The sequence below is a fragment of the Equus asinus genome, chromosome 15 (genome assembly GCF_041296235.1).
Source record: "Equus asinus isolate D_3611 breed Donkey chromosome 15, EquAss-T2T_v2, whole genome shotgun sequence".
NCBI lineage: Eukaryota > Metazoa > Chordata > Mammalia > Perissodactyla > Equidae > Equus > Equus asinus.
The window spans coordinates 35,161,458-35,179,947 of record NC_091804.1 but is presented as its reverse complement, the minus strand read 5'-3'; the positions used below and the strand labels follow the sequence as shown (position 1 = coordinate 35,179,947).

The window sequence follows — 18,490 nt, the reverse complement described above, 5'->3', positions numbered from 1 at the left end:
CGCATTGTTTAGTCTCCACATTTTTGCACCTTTCTCTGCTTTTTTCTTGTAGTTGATTTCTAGTTTTATAGCATTACGATCAGAAAAGATGCTTGATATTATTTCAACTCTCTTGTACTTATTGATGTTTGCTTTGTTTCCCAAAATATGGTCGATCCTTGAGAATGTTCCATGTGCACTTGAGAAGAATGTGTAACCTGCTGTTTTTGGATGAAGTGTTCTATATATATCTATTAAGTCCGTCTGGTCTAATTTTTCATTTAATTCTATAATTTCCTTGTTGATTTTCTGTCTGGATGTTCTGTCCATTGGTGTTAATGGTGTGTTGAGGTCCCCTACTATTATTGTATTGTTGTTGATGTCTTCTTTTAGTTCTGTTAAGAGTTGCTTTACAAATTTTGGTGCTCCTGTGTTGAGTGCGTATATATTTGTAAGTGTTATGTCTTCTTGGTGGAGAGTCCCTTTTATCATTATGTATTGTCCCTCTTTGTCTTTCTTTATCTGTTTTGCTTTGAAGTCTACCTTGTCTGATAGTAGTATAGCAACACCTGCTTTCTTTTGTTCATTATTAGCTTGGAGTATTATTCTCCATCCCTTCACTCTGAGTCTGTGTTTGTCTTTGGGGCTGAGGTGTGTTTCCTGGAGGCAGCATATTGTTGGGTCTTGTTCTTTGATCCATCCTGCCACTCTGTGTCTTTTGATTGGGGAGTTCAATCCATTTACATTTATAGTGATTATTGAGATGTGGGGGCCTACCATTACCATTTTATGTCTTGTTTTCCGGTTTTCTTCAGTTTCCTTTGTTTCTCGTCCCATGGTTTAATCTGTTCTGATGAAGAGCTGCTACTCTCTGTTGTTGTCCTTCTACTTATCTCCTCTGCTCTTGGTTTTGTAGCCCCTTTCCTTTTTCTGATTTTTCAGGAATGAGGGTTTTCCTGAGGATTTCCTGAAGAGGAGGTTTTGTGGCAATAAACTCCCTTAATTTTTGTTTATCTGGGAAAGTTTTTATTTCTCCATCGTATCTGAAGGATATTTTCGCTGGGTAGAGAATTCTCGGCTGTAGGTTTTTGTCCTTCAGATTTTTGAATATATCATTCCACTCTCTTCTAGCCTGTAAAGTTTCTGCTGAGAAATCTGCTGATAGCCTGATGGGGGTTCCTTTGTAGGTTAGTTTCTTTTGCCTGGCTGTCCTCAGCATTTTCTCCTTGTCGTTGACTTTTGCTAGCTTCACTACTATATGCCGTGGGGTTGGTCTTCTTGCATTGATAAAGTTTGGAGATCTATTGGCTTCTGTCACCTGAAGATCCATCTCTCTCACCAGATTTGGGAAGTTCTCAGCCATTATTTCTTTGAATAGGCTTTCTGCCCCTTTCTCCTTCTCTTCTCCCTCTGGTATACCTATAATCCTTACGTTGCATCTCCTAATTGTGTCTGATAATTCTCGGAGAGTTTCTTCATTTCTTTTTAGTCTTACTTCTCTCTCCTCCTCTGCCTGCAGCATTTCTATATTCCCATCTTGCAAATTGCTAATTCTTTCCTCCATATTATCGGCCCTACTGTTCAGTGCATCTAGATTTTTCTTAATCTCCTCTATTGTGTTCTTCATTTCCAGTATTTCTGTTTGGTTCTTCTTTATCGTATCAAACTCTTTTGTGACATAGCTCCTGAACTCGTTGAGTTGTCTATCTGAATTCTCTCTTAACTCATTGAGTATTTTAATGATGGCTGTTTTGAAGTCATCATCATTTAGGTTATATATTTCATTTTCTTTGGGATTGTTGTCTGTGTATTTGTTGTTTTCTTTCTGTTCTGGAGATTTAATGTATTTTTTCATATTGTTTGATGTTGTAGATTTGTGCCTCTGCATAGAGATAGAGATTAGTTGCTCCTTCCACTTGTTTCTGCTGGTGTGGTGGGGGAGCAGCTGTTTATACTGCACCAACCAGGAACCCTATCTGCAGTTGCTAACTGGGCCTGGGCCCCTCCTCATAGTCACAGTGGTCCTTTGGATTCCCTCTTCTGCTGTGGGGGCTGTCACAGGGGGGATTCAGGCTGCTGGTGCCTACCGTTGCAGCCCACATAGACGTGCTCCCTCCTTGGGGTCTGCAATGGTGTTATGGGCTTTTCCAGCGGCCAGGGGTAGGATCACTTATATTTGCCGCTCCGTCACTGTCGGCACCCACAAAATCTCACTTGTCCACTATGGGTCACAGCAGAGCTATTGGCATCTTCTACAGTCTGTGGTTAGCTCACCTAGCTATGCTACTTTTGTCCCGGGGTCTTCCAGCCTTGTGGCTGCCGGATGGGTGCTCTCTATTAGTGCTGTGCAGAGGCTTTCACTGAGGCTGCTGTGAGCCTGTAGGGTTTCCCCTAGGCTACGGAGCCAGGTCGCTGGAACTCCACCCAGCCCCAGTCCTGTTCCCCGGGAACTCGGGGAGCCCTTTGCCCTGACTGGGGGATAGCCGGAGATCCTGATTTCAGTGGTAGCTGGTCAGCTGCTGCCCTGCCTGATATTCTCCTCTCCGGGACCCTCCCGGTGTTGTGGATGCTGGGCGTGGCCCCTCCACTAATGGCAGACAGAGAGTTTTGTCTGCTGCCCAGGCGGAACTCTGGAGCTTCCCCCCCGGGCCATGGAGCCGGCTTCTGGAGCTCCACCCAGCCCCAGTCCTCTCCCAGATCTCCGGCAATCCCTTGCCCCACCGGGCGGGCAACGGCAGCTGGGGGTCGCCTCACCCTCTGGGATTCTCTCCAGGACTTTCCCGGAGTTGTGAATGCTGGGCGTAGCCCCTCCGCTAATGGCAGACAGAGAGTTTTGTCTGCTGCCCGGGCGGAACTCTGGAGCTTCCCCTCCAGGGCGCAGAGCCGGCCTCTGGACTTCACCCACCCCCAGTCCTCTCTGAGATCTCTGGCAATCCCTTGCCCGGCCGTGCAGGCAGTGGCAGCCAGGGGACCGCCATGCCCTCTGTGATTCTCTCTGGGACCCTCCGGGCGCCGTGGACACCAGGCGGGATCTCCCCACCAATGGCGGGGCGAGACTCTCCCCGCAGGCTCAAGTGTGTAACTCTAGAGTTTCCCTCTGCTTTTAGGAGTAATTGCGGGGGGTTTAGGTAGGGTTCTGGTCACCTGTTTCCACCATCACTCCTCTGGTGTGTGCTCGCTCCTGCCCTAGGTGTGTGTTGATCTTCTGGGGGCATCCGTTGGAAGAAAGCAGCTTGCAGGTACTAGGCTGTTCGGTCGGGGTCGGAGAGTTTTCACCTATCTCCACCTCCTCCCAGGGGGAAGTCCATCTGCCTTCCGATGTATAGTCGCGTGGGTCTCTCAGACATCCTGAGATGCTATCTGGATATCCTTTGTTAAGCGATGAGTGTCCAAATAATTGTAGACTCGAAGGGGGAGAGACAAAGAGGACTACTCACAGTGCCATCTTGGATCTTCTCCTCTCTTTTGCCCATTTTTTAATTGGGTTGTTGGTTTTTGTTGTTGTTGGGATGTATGACTTCTTTATATATTTTGGATATTAACCCCTTATCAGATATATGGTTTGCAAATATCTTCTCCCAATTGTTAGGTTGCCTTTTTGTTTCGTTGATGGTTTCCTTTGCTGTGCAGAAGATTTTTAGTTTGATGTAGTCCCATTTATTTATTTTTTCTGTTGTTTCCCTTGCCTGCTCAGACATGGTATTTGAAAATGTGCCATGAGACTGTCGAAGAGTGTACTGGCTATGTTTTCTTCTAGAAGTTTTATGGTTTCAGGTCTTACATTCAAGTCTTTAATCCATTTTGAGTTAATTTTTGTGTATAGTGTAAGATAGTGGTCTACTTTCATTCTTTTGCATCTGCCTGTCCAGTTTTGCCAACACCATTTATTGAAGAGACTTTCCTTTATCCATTGTATGTTCTTGGCTCCCTGGTTGAAAATTAGCTGTCCATAGACATGTGGGTTTACTTCTGGACTCTTGATTCTGTTCCATTGATCTGTGTGTCTGTTTTTGTGCCAGTACCATGCTGTTTTGATTACTATAGCTTTGTAGTATATTTAGAAATCAGGGAGTGTGATACCTCCAGCTTTGTTCTTTTTTCTCAGTATTCCTTTGGCTATTCAGGGTTTTTTGTTGTTCCATATATATTTTAGGATTCTTCATTGTATTTCTGTGAAAAATGTCATTGGAACTTTGATAGGGATTGCACTGACTCTGTAGATTGCTTTAGGAAGTACAGACATTTTAACTATGTTAATTCTTCCAATCCAAGAGCACAGAATATCTTTCCATTTCTTTGTGTCTTCAATTTCTTTTAACAATATTTTGTAGTTTTCAATGTACAGATCTTTCACCTCTTTGGTTAAATTTATTTCTAGATATTTCATTCTTTGTGTTGTGCTTGTAAATGGGATTGTATTCTTAATTTCTCTTTCTGCTACTTCATTGTTAGTGTACAGAAACACAACTGATTTTTGTATGTTGATTTTGTATCCTGCAACTTTACTGTACTCATTTATTATTTCTAAAAGTTTTTTGGTGGATTTTTCTGTATATAAAATCATGTCATCTGCAAATAGTGACAGTTTCACTTCTTACTTTCCATTTGGATCCCTTTTATTTCTTTTTCTTGCCTGATTGCTCTGGCTAGGACTTCTAATACTATGTTAAATAAGAGCGGTGAAAGTGGGCATACTTGTCTGGTTCCTGTTCTTAGAGGGATAACTTTCAGTTTTTCTCCATTGAGTATGATATAAGCTGTGAGTTTGTCATATGTGTTCTTTATTATATTGAGATATTTTCCTTCTATATCCATTTTATTCAGAGTTTTTATCATAAATGCATGCTGTGTCTTGTCAAATGCTTTCTCTATATCTATTGAGATGATCATACTCTTTTTATGATTTTATTCTTTATTTTTTTAATTCATCACATTATCACATTGACTGATTTGTGGATTTGAACCATCCTTGCATCCCTGAAATAAATCTACTTGATCATGGTGTGTGATCTTTTTAATGTATTGTTGTATTCGATTTGCTAGTATTTTGGTGAGGATTTTTGCATCCATGTTCATCAGTGATATTGGCCTGTAATTTTCTTTTTTTGTGTTTTCCTTGTCTGGTTTTGGTATCAGGGTAATGTTGGCTTCATAGAATAAGTTAAGAAGCTTCCCCTCCTCTTCAGTTTTTTGCAATAGTTTGAGAAGAATAGGTATTAAGTGTTCTTTGAATGTTTGGTAGAATTCACCAGGGAAGCTGTCTGGTCCTGGACTTTTATTTTTTGGAGGTTTTTGATTATCGTTTTCATCTCCTTACTGTTGATTGGCCTATTCAAATTCTCCGTTTCTTCTTGATTCAGTTTTGGAAGGTTGTACGAGTCTGAGAATTTACCCATTTCTTCTAGATATCCAGTTTGTTGGCATATAGCTTTTTGTAGTATTCCCTTACAATATTTTGTGTTTCTGAGGTGTCCATTATAATTTCTCCTCTTTCATTTCTGATTTTATTCATTTGAGCCTTCTCTCTTTTTTTCTTGGTGAGTCTAGCCAAAGGTTTGTCAATTTTGTTTATCTTCTCAAAGAACAAGCTCTTAGTTTCATTGATTTTTTTTCTATTTTTTTTGGTCCCTATTTCATTTATTTCTGCTCTGATTTTTATTATTTCCTTCCTTCTACTGATTTGGGGCTTCCTTTGTTCTTTTTTTTTTTTTTCCAGTTCCTTTAGATGCACTGTTAGATTGTTTATTTGAGATTTTTCTTGTTTGTTGAGGTAGCCTGTATTGCTATAAACTTCCCACTTAGAATCGCTTCAGCCGTATCTCATAAATTTTGGCATGTCGTATTTTCATTCGTCTCCAAGTAGTTTGTGATTTCTCCTTTGATTTTTTCATTGACCACATCGTTGTTCGGTAGCATTTAGTTTAATCTCCACATATTTGTGGCTTTTCCAATTTTCTTCCTGTAGTTGATTTCTAGTTTCATACTGTTGTTGTCAGAAAAGATGATTGGCATTATTTTAATCTTCTTAAATTTATTGAGACTTGTTTTGTGCCCTAATGTATGATCTATCCTGGAGAATGTTCCATGTGCATTTGAAAAGAAGGTGTATTCTGTGGTTTTTGGATGGAATGTTCTGTATACATCTACTAAGTCCCTCTGGTCTAATGTGTCATATAAGGCCAATGTTTCCCTATTGATCTTCTGTTTGGATGATCTATCCATTGGTGTAAGTGGAGTGCTAAAGTCTCCTACTATTATTGTGTTACTGTCTATTTCTCCTTTTATGTCAATTAATAATTGCTTTATATATTTAGGTGCTCCTATGTTGGGTGCATAGATATTTACAGGTGTTATATCCTCTTGTTGGATCGTTCCCTTTATCAGTATGTAGTGCCTTTCTTTGTCTCTTGTTACAGTTTTTTTAAAGTCTGTTTTTTCTGATATAACTATTGCTACCCCAGCTTTCTTTTCATTGCTATTTGCATTCACCATTCATGATTTCACATAATCCCCACAAATGTCTCACCCTACTTTATTGAAAAGGAAGCTGAAGTCCAGGGAAGTTAAGTGATGGGAACTTGCCAAATGTGGTGAAGCTTGTATATCTGTCCTCAAAGACTAAGTGATTTGAAACAAAATATAGTTCATTCCAATGGTCACTTCTATGTGTCAATTTGACTGGGCTAAGGGATGCCCAGATAGCTGGTAAAACATTATTTCTGGATGTGTCTGTGAGGATGTCTCTAGAAGAGATTAGCATTTGAATAAGTAGACTGAGTAAAGAAGATTCCTCTCACCAATGTGGGTGGGCATTGTCCAATCCACTGAGGGCTTGAATAGAGTAAAAAGGCAGAGGAAGGGCAAATTTTCTCTGTCTGAGCAGGGAAGTCCATCTTCTCCTGCCCTTGGACTTTGGCAGTCCTTGTTCTCAGGTCTTTAGACTCAGACCAGGACTTACACCAGTGGTTCCCCTGGTTCTCAGGCCTTCAGACTGGAACTGAATTACACCACTAGCTTTCCTGGGTCTCCAGTTTACAGACAAAGAAATGTCTGTATGTGAGCCAATTGCTATACTAAATCTCACACACATGCATGTGCTCTCTGTCTCTGTCTCTGTCTCTTGACACACACGCACATATGTGTATATATACATAGATATCTATCTCTATACACATATATCTCCTATTGGTTCTATTTCTCTGAAGAGCCCTAATACATTCATATACACAATAACATATTAAACAGCACAGGAAAGTCTACCACGAAAAGCAAACTCTTGTCCCCATTTCCCAACTCCTTGAGTCAACCTCTTTTAATCATTTTGATTTTCTGGTGATTATCTCCATAAATGTAAACAATAGCTAGACCGTATTTATTGTCTGTAAAGTTTACTTATACTTCCTGCTTTCTCCATCTCCAACAATTTGATATTTATATACTTATTTGTAGCTCTCCTTTCTCCTCATGAATTCAATAAACATAACCTATATTTTCTTCTTTCATCATCTGGACAATATCTTTTGACCCCCCACTTTCTAAAATGAAGGTATGAGCAATATTTCTCTTTTCTCAATCTTTCCTTCCTCCTTCTATTTTCCACTCTTTGTCAGCCTCATTTTATTTTTAAATTGTCACTTTGTTTAATGCAGTAGAGACTTCAAAAGCTCCCCTCTATCCAGTTCTCCCTCCTTTTGGACACAGAGGATTATGTTCCCCCACTCACTGTAGTTGCATATAATAACCATGTGACTAATTCTGGCCAATGGATCGTGGGAGGAAGTGACCTTTGTTATTTCTGGGCTGGACTGGCGTGAGCTCCTCCTCCCATGTGCAGACACACATATTCTCTGCCTGCTGTCATGCCTGGCAACATTCCATACGGAAGAGCCTCTGTCAGCCCAGGTCCCAGGAGAACAGAGTCCCCACCCCACTCCCATCAATATACAGTTTACATGTGGTATGAGGGAGACATAAATCTTTGTCGTCCTAAGCCTCTGACAGTTTGGGGATTATTTGTTATTGCAGCATAACCAAGCATGTCCTCACTGATGCGGTTAACATTATATCCTGTCCTGCAACTACAACCAAGACTTCAATGCTTTGCCCATACTTTAAACAGACAGATTACAAAAAAGACAAACTTTCTCTGTCCTGGCAAGTCTAAAAATGTCTTTATTGGCCTTCACACTAGATTATGTTTGGGTGTAATTAGAATTCTAAGTTAAAAACCTTTTTCAGAACTTTCAAAATACTGCACTATTGGCATTGGGCTTTTGACTTCTGATGAGAAATCTAATACTTGTCTCAGTTGTTTTCCTTCATAGATGAATATTTTTTAAATCCACGGGAAACTTTTAGAATCTTTAAAATGTATTGTGTCTGACAGAGTCTCTTAACTTTTTTCTTGTATTCTCTCTCTCTTTGTCTTTTCCATCTCTGTCTTTTTGTTTTGTGTTTGGAGGACTTCTTTCAACTTTAACTTTCAGCCATATATTAAAGTTTTCATTTTAGTAATAATATATATTTGAGAAATTTTAATACATATTTATGTAAGTATAAAAAACAGAAAAAGGCATGAATCACAAGTGTACAATGGATGAATTATCACAAAGTGAACACACCCAGGTAACATCATTGTCAAGAAATAGATTATTATCAACAAGTAATCGGCCTCTTGTGCTGTCTCCTAACCACTACCCATCCCTTCTCCCCAAAGATTATCCTTTCTTCTGTTCTAACAATGTCAATTAGTTCCCCCTGTTTTTGAAACTTTATAAAATGGAATCATACAGCAAGTCATTTATCCTCTTGAGGCCCCAATTTCCTCAGCTGTAAATTGGGAGTGAAAATATAACTGAAAGAACATGGTATATTACAGGTGCTGAGGGCATGTGTGTTAAATCTGTATATCTCACTTTACCTTAAATCAGTTTCACCTATTTTTCTTACCTCTGGTGGACTCATGGCATAAAAAAAGGCAATATAATCGATTAACCAGAGAACCTACAGTCACTGGATCTGATGTGGGGCAGACTGGGAGGTGGAAAGCCACTAAGTAGGAGAGGAACATTTTCTTCAGATACTGTATTTCACAATGAATGAGAATTCCTGTTGTTCCACATCCTCACCAGCATTTGATGATTGTCAGTGTTTCAGAGTTTGACCATTCTAATAGTTGTGTGGTGGTATCTCATTGCACTTAATTTGCATTTCCCTGATGATGTATGATGTGGAATATATTTTCGTATGCTTATTTGCCATCTATATATCATCTTTGGTGAGGTGTCTGTTAAGATCTTTAACTCTTAATCAGATTTTTGTTTTCTTATTGTTGAGTTTTGAGAGTTCTTTGTATATTTTGGATAACAGTCCTTTATCAGATGTATCTTTTGCAAATATTTTCTCCCAGTCTGTAGCTTGTCTTCTCATTCTCCTCACATTGTCTTTTACAGAGCAGAAGTTTTTAATTTTAATGAAGTCCAGCTTATCAATTCTTTCTTTCATGGATCGTGCCTTTGGTATTGTATCTAAAAAGTCATCACCATACCCAAGGTTTTCTCCTGTTATCTTCTAGGAGTTTGGGGTATGTATAGTTTTAACGTAACCTCTGGCTTTTGCCCCATCCAACTGGTTTCCAACAGGGCCCTTGGCATATTGTCCTCCTGCATTCATGGCAATGTTAACATTCTATAACCTTCTCTTCCTTATCTTGCTGAGAAGGCAATTTCAGCCCAGCATTTAAAGTCTCCAGGTACTTATGTCCTCCAGATTACTCCCTCTCTCTTTACAAGCTTCTTATCAAATTCAATTGAGACTTACACTCTGTAACCAAGATTTATTTGACTCTACACAGGCTTAGGAGCTGATGTCTTCTCTAAGAGGTGGAATGGCATTTAGCAAGCTCACAGGACTGATGGGGGAAATCGGAATGTCAATGTATTCACTGATAACAAGAAATATAATTGTTAAGCAGACTGGAATATTCTCATCAGCATGACCAGCACATTCTTTCCCGAAGGCAGATCTAAGTGAAAAGACAAATTATACAAAGAAGGTGGCTTGGTGAGTGTTTGATCATTCAGCGCTATTGACTAAGAGCCTGTGACGTGTCAAACATTGTGCTGGACACTCAGCAGAGAACAGTGAATAAGAGAGAAGGGGCTCTGTGCTTACAGATCCTAAGGTGCAGGGAGAAGACAGACCCTGAAGCAGTAATGAGACTTCCAGGTAAAAAAGACTGCACGCCTCAGACTCTTCTTCCCCTCTGAACCCATGAAAATAAGAGTACAGGGATTTTTTTTTTTAAAGGCAACGAACTAAGAGCGAGGTCAACAAACTTAGGTCCATGGGCCAAATCTTGCTTCTGCCTGTTTATATACAGCCTGTAAACTAAGTATAGTTTTACACTCGCAAATGGTTGGGAAAAAAATCAAAAGAAGAATAATATCTTATGTCACATAAAATGATATGAAATTCAGATTTCAGTGTACATAAATCAAGTCTTGTTGGAATGCAGCTATGTGTTCCAATGTGTTCTATGTGTTGTCTATGGCTGCCTTCATGCTACAATGACACGGTTGAATAGATGCGAGGGAGACCGTATGGCATGCAAAGCCAAAAATGTTTACTATCTGGCCCTTCACAGAAAAAGTTTGCCAAAAATCCTGTTCTAGAGCAGCACCGTTTAATGGAACTTTCTGCAATGGCAGAAATGTCATGCGCTGTTCAACACAGTAGCCGGCAAGTAGCTCCATGCGGCTATTGAGCACTTAATATATGGCTAGTGTGACTAAGGATCTGGAAGTTTATTTTATTTTATTGTCATTAATTTAAATGGAAATAGTTGCATGTGGCAGAGGCTACTGTATTAGAGGGCACAACTGTAGGGTATAGCAGGAGGGTATCTGGACTGGGAAACACCACCCATGGTGGAAGATGGGGCATCATCCTGGAAGCAGAGGGATTAAGTGCAAGTCTGCATATAGAAGATTGAGATGCCTTGCCCAGCCTGCCCCTCTCAGGCTTTTTTTCCAACCTAGATCCCCCAATGCTGGCAGGGAAGATTATACTCTCCTCAAAAGAGGGTAGAAGATCCTTCTCTGGAGAATTTGACCAGCTCAGGAGAAAAGCCCTAAAGATACTCACACTGGGGGCTCCCTAATGGATAGACATACGAGAGCTCATAGTCAATGAGGCTTCCTCACATATACACAGTTTCCAGTAAACTGTAGTCTAAGTCCCATCCTTCAATATGAGCGGACAGCCAAGGATCATTATACACTTGAGGAAAGATGCAAATGGGAAAGAGACCAAACAGATAAATAGACAAGCGAAGATCTATGGAAACACATATTTTATTAAATTTCGAGGTCCGTGAAGTTGGATGAGAAAAATGGTCTTTATTTTCATGAAGTTCAACTCAAATTCAGCATTTCCTTCGCTTATGAACACAGGCAACAAAACCAAGTAGGATTAACAGTTCCTATGACTTCATCACCAATAGAAACAGATATTTTCCTATCACAACGCTATTCCTGAAGTTATCTCAAAATATCATTTATGCTCATCACGACTTTGAAACTACGGTGTTATTAGACATACTGCTAAATCTCCTAATATAGAAGCACATATGTTACTATATGACAGATTTGTTTTTTAAATATTTTGACAACTGCATTTCGATATAAATGATTTCCTTTGTAATCCTATTTATGGAAGTTTATTCATTTAAAAATATTATGCTGAGAAGAGGCCCATAGGCTTCACCAGATTGCAGAGGGGTCCATGGCCCAAGAAGGGTTAAGAAGCCCTGTACTGATGTTTTCTTTAGAGCTACGTGTGGGTGGGGAATGGAAATAATAACCATCAAACACTGTGTTCCAGATTTTAAACCTCATAATTCTAGAGTAGGTATTATTATTTTGATAGCTTTCATTAGTACTTTGAAATGGCCATTTTGTCATTTCAATAGGATATTTGGAGGGAGGAGAGATGAATTGATGTGTTCAATCAGCCCTCTTGACCCAAAAGTTCAGCTTTCTTTTGTGAAAATAGTACATGCACATCATAAACAAGTTAGAGAAGTACACAGAGGACAGCAAAAATCACCTCCAATCCCACTACCTGATTGGTGACTATCATTCTAGACAATACTATATGTATATATACATAAATATACGTATACACACGCACAAACTTATATGAAGAGAAATATATGTAATAAAGATATACACCTAATTTTTAACAAAAACAGGATCAAACCACACATTTATCATTATTATTTTATTTCTTATTCTTTTACTAAATAATACATTGTGTTTGTCTTTCATAGCAATAATAAGAATTGAGGCAGGAAATTATTTTCACCATACGAATAAAGAAACTGAGACTTGAATAATTAAAGCCTTGTCCACAATCACTCATGATAAGAGAGGAAGAACTCTCTTGGTTATTCGAGAACTACTTGCTCTCCAAGGACCTTCTGTCTGTGAGGGGCACATCCTGGAGTTCAGCTGGACTGAGAAGCCTTCATCCTCTCAGCTATGTTTCCTGAAAGCTTGTAACCGTATATAACTGGAAATCTTAGCGATTTATGGGGATTCCAGTTCCAATGCTGATGACCAATATGCCAAATCCTAACTGAGATCTACTCAATTGAACTGTCACACCCTGGAGCAGGAATCTGGCCTCTCCTAGGCTCCTTTCTTTGTTTCCATTCTGATTCCTTTGTGAAGGAAATGGCAGCAAGAAGCCAGTTCCTCTCATTGACCCCAAAGGCAGCCACTCACCACTAGGTGTCTCCACGGGCACCATGTGCTGCAGTGGGCGGATGGAGAGCCCTTCACACACAGGTTGACTTCTTCATCCTGTCTGGCTGCCAGGAACTGGAGGAAAATGAGCAAAGGTGGACTTCCTAGGTCACTCCCAGGGTTTATTTAACCTATGGGCTCCCAAAGCTCGGATCAGCTACATCAGGATCACCTGAGGAGCTTCTCAAAAGCAGTGATGCCAAGGTTTCGCTCCCCGAGTGGTGGATGTCAACCTTGGCTGCACGTTAGAATCAGCAGGGAAGCTTGTTTAAAAAAATGGCAGAGTAGATGTGTTATGGAGTGAATGTTTACGTCCTCCCAAAACTCACGTGTTACCTTACCCCCATCCATGCAACGGTATTAGGAGGTGGGGCCTTTGGGAGGTAATTAGGATTAGACGACATCGTGAGGGTGGAGCCCTCATGAACGGGCTTAGTGCCCTTATAAGAGTCACAAGAAAGTGTGCTTCCTCTTTCTGCTCTCTGCCACGTGAGGATACAATGAGAAGTTGGCGGTCTGCAATCTGGAAGAGGGCTTGCACCAGAACCTGACCATGCTGGCACCCTGATCTTAAACTTTCCAGCCTCTAGAACTGTGAGAAATAAATTTCCGTTGTTTATAAGTCACTTAGTCCATGGCGTTTCTGTGGTAGCAGCCTGAACTCTGCTACAACAAGGTGCTCCAAGCTCCTCCATAGAAACATTGAAAAGACAAGCAGAACCTGTCAGAACCAATTTTGTCAGAACTCTGGAAAACCATCTAGGTTTACAGCACTCAAGTGAATGCTGAATCAAGAAAAAAGCAACTTAAATGTGGCTGTGTGCAAGCAGGAAGTGCAGTCTAAGGCAGAGCTGTAAAGAGCTGGATTAAGTGTTGAAGGAGCGCCCAGCACAGAGCCGGTGTGCAAATACTGGGAGGTGTATTTTTTTATGTTTGTTTGTTTTATTTTTGGTTCCTGATGTTCAAGGAAATCTCTGTCAAACCACTAGCTGAACATGAACTAAAGGAACAGAGACTTCATATGACGAGGAATACCGTCTTTGTAAAATAGTTTGGAAAATCGCTAAACAAATGGATGACTGCAGCCTTCAATAATCAAGTTCAGCAAATGCTGGGGAAGGAGAGAATCTCATTTCCAGTTGCCTCATTATAATGTTCACGTGTCCAATCCTCAGGAAAAAAATCACGAGGTGTACAAAGAAACAGGAAAGTATGGTCCAGTCAAAGAAACAAAATAAATTGACAGAAACTATTCCCGAGGAAGCCCTAACATTGGACTTGCTAGCCAAAGGCTTTCAATCAAGTGTCTTAAATATGCTCAAAGAACCAAAGGAAATCATGGGCAAAGAGCGAAAACAGAAAAACAATATATGAACAAAATGAGAATATCAACATCCTATCAAGAGATAGTCTATCAAAAGAGATAGAAATGATAAAAAAGGAACTAAGTAGAAATTCTGGAGCTGAAAAGTATAATAACTGAAATGAAAAATCTGATGCCCAGGCCTCACTCTGGTCTAATTACATGGAAATTCCCAGGGCTGGGGCTCCACCATCAGTAGTTTCCAAAGCCGTCAAGGTTGAGAACCACTGTCCCAGGGAGTCTGTTTCAGGAGGTCCAGGGCTGTGAATCTCAACTGTGCAGGCACATTCGCATCACCTGAAGAGTTTTAAAAAAAATACTGATGTCTAGATTCTTTGCCAGATTGGTGAGAATCTCTTAGGGGAGGCACTGGGTATTGGCATTTTGAACAAGCTTCCCTGACAGTTCTGATGACCAGTCAAGTATAGAAACCAGGGGGAATCCCACATTATCCAACCGTCATATCTGCGAAAGCCCATAGTAAACTAAAGTATCATCAAGAGCCCCAATATCTAAAACATGTTAATAACAGTTGTTTATTCTAAAATCCATTGTTGAGGCCATTGAGATTGGAATCATTCATTCATGCATGCATTCATTTATATTAATAAAAATATTTATTGAGGGCTCTGCTACATGCCAGGCCCTGGGAATACAGCAGTGCACAGACACAGCCCCTGCTCTCACAAAGCTTTCATTCTAGCACAGAAGCCATAAATAAACACAAGATTATTTAAGTATGCCAAGCAATAAGAAAATTAAAGTGAGACAAAAAGATAGAGGAGGACGAGAGCTGCAGTTTTGAATAGAGTGCTCAGGGTGTCCCTGACTAGCTGACATTTGAGAAGCGGCCTGAACGAAATGAGGGAGTGAGCGGGGTGCTGGTGGCTATCTGAGGAAGAGCTGTCGGTTGAACAAAAACATTTGAAATCTTGGCTTGAGGATGACAGTCACATCCTCACATTGGCCAGTTTCTTTCTTCTGTTTTGGGTGCCTCTCTCAGCTGAGTCCCATTAACCTGGCTCCTCTACTCCCACTAGCTGTGTGAATTTTGGGCAAACCACATCATCCGTAAGAGTCGTAATATCTTCATCTGTAAAATGCACATAGTAAGCATAATAAGACCTTCCTGCCTGTAGGGTTGCTGAGAAGGGAAAACAAAATAGGGAAGCGTAGTGCGATGGTTAACAGCATGGGTGCTGGAGGCAGACAGCCTGCTTCAGAATCTGGTGCTGCCATTTTCTAGCCGTAGAAACTTGGGCAAATTGCTTAACCTCTCTGAGCCCTTGGCTTGTGTGGCCGGCACAATAATGGCTCCCCCAAAATTTCTATGTCCTAATCCTGAACCTGTGAGTATGCTGGATTCCATGGCAAGAGGGAATAAGGTTGCTAAACAGCTGACTTTAAGATAGAGGGAGTAGCCTGTGTTTTTCAGGTGAGCCCAATATCATCATAAGGGCCCTTAAAAGTGCAAGAGGGACTGAGAAGAGGAGATGCAGAGGGATGTGCCAACCAAGAATGGTCAGAGTGATATGGTGTGATAAGGACTTGACTCATTTTCCTGGCTTTGTATATGAAGGAGGCCACAAGCCAAGGAATGCAGGTGGTCCCTAGAAACTGGAAAAGTCAAGGAAATGGATTTTCCCCTAGACCACCAGAAAGGAATGGGGCCCTGTGGACACCTTGATTTTAGCTCAATGAGGCCTGTGTAGGACTTCTCACCTCCAGAACTGTAAGACAACAAATTTCTATTGTTTAGGCCTCTAAGTTGGTGGTAATTTGTTACAGCAGTAATAAGAAACTAATACAGCTTGTCATCTGAAAAGGGACAAAATAATAGTATCTACCACATAGGTTTGTAGGGAGAGTTATATGCATTCACAGCGGTGCCAGGTACATGATAAGTTTTGGGGGTATATAGAATAATGGCCCGCAAAAAATGCCCACATTCTAATCTCCAGAACCATGAATGTTACCTTTCTTGGCAAAAGGGACTTTGCAGACATCTAAAAGCTAAAAGTTAAGGATCTTGAGATGGGAAGAATAGCCGGGATGGTCCGGGTGGGCTCAATATGATCACAGGTCCCATAAGTGAAAAAGGGAGGCATGAGAGTTAAAATCTGGAAGGGAGCTGTGACGATGAAAGCAGAGGTCAGAGAGAGAGATCTGGAGATGCTACACTGCTGGCTTTGAAGATGGAGGAAGGGGCCATGAGCCAAGGAATGTGGGCAGCCTCTAGAAGCTGGAAAGACAAGGAAACGATTCTCCCCTGGAGCCTCCAAAAGGAGCAGAGCCCTCTGACACCTTGATTTTAGGACTTCTGACCTTCAGGACTGTCAGAGAAGACATTTGTCTTGTTTCAAGACACTGCATTTGCGTTAATGTGTTACAGCAGCGATAGGAAACTAACACAGAGCTCGATACAGGTTAGCTCTTGCCATTAGGTCTGGCCTTCAGCATTATGTCAGACACATGTTAATATGCTCGATAAACACCAATCACGATAATAGTAAAGACTAGAATTCCCCAGAAGGGCACGCTAGGATGACTCTACCTTTCTGCTTGACTTTTGGCATTCTAAGCGTCTGAAAGCACTTTGTTCACAGTTAAAAAAAAAAAATTCTGAGCCAGCTACTTTGTTACACTATTTAGGCCTAATTTCACACTTTGGTGAAAGTTAACAATTTTCTAACAGGGAGAGGCAGTGGTGAAATGGAACACACCCCAGGGTGGAAGTCAGAAAGGCCGGGTCCTGGTCCCGGCTCTGCCTCTATCTGGCTGTGCGACTTAGGTTATCCTGCTTCCCCTCTTTGGGCTTCATTTTCACATTTAGAAAACAAAGGAATTAAACCAATAATAACTCCCATTATTGGATACCTACGAGGTACAATTTATGCATAAAGTCTCGTTTGAGCTGCACAGAAACTGTGCAAAGTATCATACCCATTTTATAGTTGAGAAAATCGGGAAGCCCAGAGAGGTTAAGTGACTTTCCCAGGGTCACAGAGTCGGTATTTGGCAGAGCTGGGGTTTAAACCCAGGGCTGTTTGACTCCTTTTTGACAAGCCCTTCCACATTTCACATGTTTCGGAAGTCAATGCCATCTTTAAAGGATGTATTTACATTGCTCTTGGTTTTCTCTGTAGGTCATAGTGAGGGTGATGGAGGGGCTGTGAACAGCCCTAAGACCATTCCCTGGGCCTCTCTAACTTTCCACATTAGGGCTCTAGAAATTGGTGCATCTCTTGTGTTTCTGAGAACCTCGACTTGGCCCCTCAGAGGCTTCTCTCACGATGATCCCTTCCCTTTCTCACCTTCCGCGACAGACAGACGCTACTAATTGCTTAACCAATGTCTGTTCTTTCCTTCTTACTCAGAATCCCAATTTCATTTGGATAAAAATGTGCCCGGTTAAAAATGCCTCCCCACGGTCGCTTACAGCTGGAGGTGGTCCCCTGACCCAGTTCTGACCAATGAGAGTAAGTAGAAATTTGGATGGGGCTTCCGGGGAATCTGTTGTCTTCCTCATACAAAGGGGTGGGGAACTCAGCCGGCACATGCCTTTTCCTCTTTGCCTTTGCTTTCATTTCTGCCTGGAAGGTAGGCGAGAGTTCTGGAAGTGGAACAGCTATTTTGTGACTATGAGGATGAGTGCCACCTGCTAAGGGTAGCAGAGCAGGAAGATAGACGGAGCTTCGATTCTTTATGATTTCTCCGTAATTTCAGTTCTCTGTACCAGCCTGGACTGCCTACTTTTAGATTTCTTGTTATGTAAAAAAAGTAATAAAGCTTTATTTGGTCGGAATTTTGTTATGTGCAACTCAATGCAATCCTGTGTTCTCTAAGAACAGTCTCTTCCCTGCCCTGTCGCCCTAACGTGTGGCCTTGATAAGCACCTGTGGTGACCCAAAAATAAACCTGGAGGAAGAGGGATTGGCCGTGGCCATGATTCTGAACTTGCTGAGCCATCATCTGTTCTGTCCATGCTCTGAAGAGGAGAACGATTAATTACACTCTGCTCGGGCAGCCAGAGCACGGAGGCTGTGTCTGTGTGCTCTCAGGGATGCTCAAATATAGCTCAGGCTCCTCCACTGCATTGGCTGAGTGCGCAGCACCCGCATGTCAGCCAGCCCCAGTGAAGAGTGGGGACGCTTCTCCTGGGAGGTTAGGGTCTGAAGAAGGGGCTAGAAAGCGGGCACGCTGGCAAGACCTGGCTCAAGGAAACCCGAACTCTTTCCCTCCTGCCTCCTGCAAGGCGAGTGTTACACCTTCACTCAGCAGATGACAAAACTTGCTTGAGGTCCAAACTGGGACTCAGAGGGTGAAATGACCATGTGTC

The 18,490-nt window shown here is 41.4% G+C and overlaps 1 long non-coding RNA gene across 1 annotated transcript in view; it reads left to right on the top strand.

Annotated features, from left to right (window-relative positions):
- LOC139040328 (uncharacterized) overlaps positions 1 to 17,890 on the top strand; it is a 39,424-nt gene extending 21,534 nt beyond the window's left edge. The window contains exons 3-6 of the long non-coding RNA XR_011494652.1: positions 9,432 to 9,562; positions 9,833 to 10,041; positions 17,529 to 17,630; positions 17,752 to 17,890. This is a non-coding gene — a long non-coding RNA (uncharacterized lncRNA). The remainder of the gene's footprint in view (positions 1 to 9,431; positions 9,563 to 9,832; positions 10,042 to 17,528; positions 17,631 to 17,751) is intronic.
- The last annotated feature ends 600 nt before the right edge of the window (positions 17,891 to 18,490 follow it).